Below are 6,000 nucleotides of genomic sequence, written 5' to 3' on the forward strand. Positions count from 1 at the left end.
GACCAGCAACATCTGTGCAGCGCGAGCCGATCTCGATCAAGCGACACTGTTACTAGTACACAGCGCTAAGAGATCCAGTAAAGAAAACATTTGAATTCGTCACTGAAGTAATAACATCGCTGCGAGATCTAGTGAGAAGCATTCACATTTCTCCGTTATTAACCGTAGATCTCTATTAGATCAAACAGCGCTGACGTGGAAACCAGGAGAAACATTGTGCCGTGAATGAACTAGTAATACTTTACGTCCACAGACCAGCAACATTCACAATGGATTTAATATAGTAACACTAAATGTAAGCAGTTTGGCTGGAATAGTGAAATGCTTTCAAGTACTTCACACATCTTTTTCCAGCACTTCAAAACTCAAATATTATATAAATAAATAGCCTATATGAAGAGGTCAGATGCAAAAGCCTCTAAGTGCCATTTGAAATTTTCTTCTAGAATTATCATTTTTATGAAGCTTGTATATTTATGTTCAGTAATTTCACTCAAATGACAATTAATAGGTAATCTTCATTGCCATTTAAGTGAAATTACTGAACTTAAATATACAAGCTTGATAAAAATGATCATTCTAGAAGAAAATTTCAAATGGCTTTTGCATCTGAACTCCTCATATATTTAAATGTTATTTTTAATGTGATGACCAAAACATTATTTGTTCATCCTTCAAAGATGACACCCATTTATAAACCTGAAAGTTTCAAGATGTAGGAAAACTCAAACTTATTTAAAAAATATTTTTTCATTTAACAAATAGGAAATTTCTCTGGCATTTCTTACTTTTTGCTGTATCGAAAACGTACCGAACCGTGACTTTAAAACCGAGGTACGTACCGAACCGTGATTTTTGTGTACCGTTACACCCCTAGTAGCCATAGTATATATCCATGGCATGAAATCAAAAGAGACTTACGATTTTTACATAATTTTATTAATTCAGGTACAGAAGTAACTGTAATTTGTGTATTTTACCTTTATTTTGTCAGCAATCAGCATTCAAATCTCCAATAGCCTTACTTCATTTTTTGATTTTTGATGAGCTTCAGAGATTTTCAAGATGCTATATTTTCCTCATCCATGCATGTGAACCAAAACTTTATTATATTATTGAATTGTAGGCTAGACATAATACAATTATTTTTATTAACAAGTGTCACTTCGTTAGACTATTTAGATCATTACTTAATCATCAATCGATATTCAGGTGCAGTTGTATTTTTTTAATAGACTGTAGATTGAAAAGAATGCTTGGTAATGGGAATATTATTTTTAAAATGTGAGAAACAACTGCCTATTCCAAATTTATACTCTGTCTGTATAAATCTTGTTGCAATTAGCTGTCACCCTCACAACTTAAAATATTTGCATTAGAATAACTTTGACCGATTTAACTAGTAGAGATAACTCAAATATCAAAGTTGTCTTGTATCAAATATCAAAGATAGCAGGATCGGTCTTTGTCAGGTGACGTCACACTCGTGATACACGAAGTGCATTATGGGGCGTAGCCGCCATTTGTAAGGTATCGATGCAGGGGTATTCTGTTGTTGGAGAATTGTGTTTTTCATTATTTTTTAAAACTAAACCATCCTTAACATGACATTATCATCATCATCAATACAGCAAACCTATCTTTGCTGTTACTACTGTGTCCTTCGGTGGGAATGTAAATAAATCCTGTACTCAGCCGTTGGTAAAATGTCCGTGGGTTTTAAGAGATTTATAGTTTTTAAATTGTTCACTGCTATATGCGCTTATACCATAAACAAGATAGTTGACAATGTCCCAGTATGAGGATGAGAAAGCAATGCGGGATCAGCACTCCAATTTACTGCAGTCAGCTCATATATGGATCTATGTTCTGAATGGATGACAATTTCTCCAAATAACGGTACCTGCCATATTTATCGAGTTTATTGTGGTACGGCATTTCCTCGGTTTTCTTGTGCTTCTCCAGTTTTGCGAGTTATTTACTTGTTATCTCTACTCTTGTAATCTCTTCAATGCTCACAGTCAGTAGCGATACCTCAAAAATGGCGCCTGCGGTGACGTCACACACAACAAACCCACGTGTCTGACAAAGACCGATTGTCTTAATACAACTAGGGGTGGGAATCTCTAGGCACCTCACGATTCGAATCGATTACGATTCAGAGGGCTGCGATTCGATGCTAAATCGATTATCAGAATCTTTTTTTTGTGTGTGTGTGACTATAAATACTTTGCTTTAAAAGTAGAAAGTAATGACCCATAAAGAATTAACGTACAATATATTTTATTAACATTGCAAAGAACCAACAGGAAAATACATGTGTGTCTGAACTAGCAGCAGCATATTTGTAGTAAATTAATAATATAACAACGACCGGTAACGTTACAGCCGAGTGTTTTTCCTCCTCTGGCTGGAAACGTGTCATATGGCTTCTCATATGTGTCTTGTTTCCGAAATATTTTAGTTTTACTCTACAAAGCTTACAACTAGTGTGGCTCTTGTCCAGCTCCTTTCCCCCTTCAACGTCAGAAGCCAAAATATTTCCACACGTCAGCTTTTAACGAGGAGGGTGTTTGGATTTGGCGCTCAGCCATCGCGTCCGCGTCTGTTACGTGCACGCCACAGACGGTCCGGCCACTGCACTTCCGCGCTTCAGAGTTCCGTCTTTCGCGTTCCGTCAATATTACGTTATTATAAATATATATCTAAATTTTTTCTTTTTTTTTTTGAAAATCGATTTTTGACAATTGTGAATCGATTCAGAATCGTCCACGTCCGCATCGCGATGCATCTAAGAATCGATTTTTTCCCCCACCCCTAAATACAACCCCACATTTTATGAAACAGTGCTTTAACGGGAGCAACACCATGAACACTGATGCTTTACATAAGCTAATTCTGTCATGTAGCCTAACTAACAACATTTATTTACATTAAGCCCTTTTTTAATTAAAAAAAAGCGCTTTCAAACTGATTTTTGCACCATTTGAAGCATCAATATAGAATTTATGCGCTAAAGTTAAATGCAAAAATTGTGTAGACTAGACAAATGAAAAATTATGTCGATAAATCAGCTATATCGATAACCATTTTGAAGTGCTAAACCTTTTTTCTGCAACAAAAAAAAAACTTGAATGGAAACCTGGCTATTGACAGTCAGAACCAGCTGGTATTAGGGGGAGGGGCATTCTCATTCTAGAAAGCATTTGATTGGACAAAAATATACAGTACAAGTTACCATTATTTGGGTTACATTTTTTTACAGGAGAAAAAGACTTTACATTTATATTATATCTGCTAAGAGACAATTTCCAATGTTTACATAAAAAAAACATCTGCTAAATTTCCATAAAATGGAAGTAGTGATAGATTTACATTCACGCTAATTACAACAAAAATTACAAAAATACATGTACTTTTATTCTGCAATAATTGCTAGAATTTTGTGTCAAAATACATGTATAACATACACTAACAAAATAGACTATTTAAATAAACAGTACGAATAAATTAGTCAAAATGCATAATAAGTGTTTTGCATTCCCAGAGCGAAGTTATAACAGCACAATTATGCAAGAAATGAATAATGCAAGCTGAAGTGAAAATAGCTGTCATTTCTAAAGGACGATCAAGACAGTGCAGGTGTTTCAAACTCCCAGCAAACACCAAACGCATTTCACAACACCTCTGCATGCAATTAGTAAACAATGCAACACATTTAAAGACACCATTACAGCCTTACAATGATTTTGCATGGAAAAAAGAGAGGCTTACACTATGACAGCAGGTTGGCTTTCTCAGCTGATGTCTTTGTGCTCCTTCACTGCTTTTTATACAGCCACAACCAGGACAAAATACAGTTTTGATCACACATCAGCTGTCATTTCATTCCTTTGACAGTGGTTTATCCCGTGCAAACCCAGATAACAGTCCTAAGGGGGTGTTAACAGGCTAAAATGCATTGCACACCACTACAGATCCTCCGTTACTATCTAGATCCAATGCATAACAGCGCGTCCGATCTCAACACGCAAAGGACTATATTAGCCCATAACAAAAATGAATGCTAACTGCAGTAGTAGAATCTGAAATAGGTTCTGAATCAGATTTAAATAGAGGCTGAATCGGTTTACGAGCAGCTAAGCTAAGCTAACAGAGCTAAAACACAAACACACTCATATGCATGTACACATAACGTTACACGAGGCACCAGAAAAGTCCACGGCCCTCTTTTCCAATGAAAACGACCACGATAACACACGTTACACGTAAACCAACAACAACTGTCATTGCCATTGGGATTTTGAGTTAAGAACGAACAGATTTGGGGGGAAAGACAGTGAGAGTCAGATATCCTCGCATGGGTTAACAGAAGAATAGACAACCAACCGCCGAAAAGGGAAAAAGCACCTACTAAAACAGCCACGAAATGACAATTCCCATTAACGGACCCGAATCGGCGGAGGTCGATTCCACTCGCGTGTGATTTAAATTTAAATAGTCGTTTACCTTTTCGGAAAAAGTGCGCGCTCCACTCGCTTCTCCCACTACTGTGATCCTCCTGTCGGCTTCAAAATGGCGCCAATTTGTCCCTATCTGCACCAGTCAGTGCAGCTCCGCTCAATACAGACCCTTCACTTCCCTCCTCCACTCGAGTTTACTTATTTAAGTGCATGACTGTGTCTTTTTTGTGGCAATATTGCAGTATTGGTCTGGAAAAACAAATAAACAGCTATAACAATAATGTAAATGGTCAGTGCATAAACGAGCGTTTATGTTGAGTCGCTTAGTAGGCTGGAGAGTGTGGTGTAACAGCGACATCTATAGGTCACGAGCAGGACGACAGTCTGTCTCCGCCTTCTTTTAATACACATTTATGACAGCTATGGATGCAGTCAAGGCAGTGTGCACCAGTGCTGCTATTGTTGACTAAAACCAAAAAATTGTTCCCCGTAATTGAAATAAAGCTGAAATAAAATATCATATAAATATTAAATTAAAAGCTTGAACTTAGAAAATTAGTTGTTTAAAATGTTTAAGTTGAAGACGAAGTAGCCTTCTAAATTACTATAGCTAAAACTAAAAATTATTTAAAGATATATATATATATATGTGTGTGTGTGTGAGATGAATATATATCTATAACTGATACTGTATCTAATGAAAAGGACAGAAGCACATAACAAAATGTCTAAACACTAAGATTAAAACTAAAAATCTAAAATTAATAAATACTGTAAAATAGTAAGTAACACTAGTAAATGATTCTGCACTGGGGGTCATTCTTAGAAGTTGGTGCACTTTGAGCTTTGACCTTTAAAAAAAATGATGCCTAGCTTTTTAGGAGTCAATGTTTCATCACAAAACGCAAAAATGTATCGTATACATTTCATGCTCAGTTAACAACCTTATTTCAGTTACTGCCAAGGACACATTTATAATATTTCAAGGTTTTGCCATTTATTTTTCTAAAAGGGGTTTAAATGCTGCTTTGGGAACATAGAATTTTTTTTAAATGAGTTATAAATAGATCAAATGAGTTTTAGGCTCAAAGCTGTGAATAATATAATTGTTTTTAATTTTTTCATATTTTAATTCAGCATTATAAATGCCACAGTTTATATTAAGTGGAAAAGCATGCAACAGCAATGTCCCTTGTGCATTCTTTTTTTTTTAAATGAATTAGTGGCATCATTTAAGAAAACAGCATTTATTTACAAAAATAACAAGCATTTAAGAAAAAGATATTTTGTTCTGTACATAAGCCATCAACAATGTACAGCACCATAAATTGCAAACCCTGAGATTAGATCAGTGTCTAGTAGAGCTGCTGGTCTTTGTAAAAATAACAGAGAATGCTTAAAAATACATAGACTGTATGTGCTGCTCCTAATTCAGCATGTCACTACAGATATTATCTTTTTATGTATTCTGCCTTGGAATGTATCTGGAAGCTCAGCACGAATTGTATGTGCCAGACTGCGTAAAAGGCAAAGGCTT

At 35.7% G+C, this 6,000-nt stretch overlaps 1 protein-coding gene across 1 annotated transcript in view; it reads right to left on the minus strand.

The window, feature by feature from the left end:
* pds5b (PDS5 cohesin associated factor B) overlaps positions 1-4,808 on the minus strand; it is a 61,850-nt gene extending 57,042 nt beyond the window's left edge. The window contains exon 1 of the mRNA XM_056270734.1: positions 4,510-4,808. The gene's annotated coding sequence lies outside the window, so the exon portion shown is untranslated. The remainder of the gene's footprint in view (positions 1-4,509) is intronic.
* Between the last annotated feature and the right edge of the window lie 1,192 nt (positions 4,809-6,000).

The sequence above is a fragment of the Rhinichthys klamathensis genome, unplaced genomic scaffold, assembly GCF_029890125.1.
Source record: "Rhinichthys klamathensis goyatoka isolate OS25496 unplaced genomic scaffold, OSU_Roscu_1.1 h1tg000308l_1, whole genome shotgun sequence".
NCBI classification, from domain to species: Eukaryota; Metazoa; Chordata; class Actinopteri; order Cypriniformes; family Leuciscidae; genus Rhinichthys; species Rhinichthys klamathensis.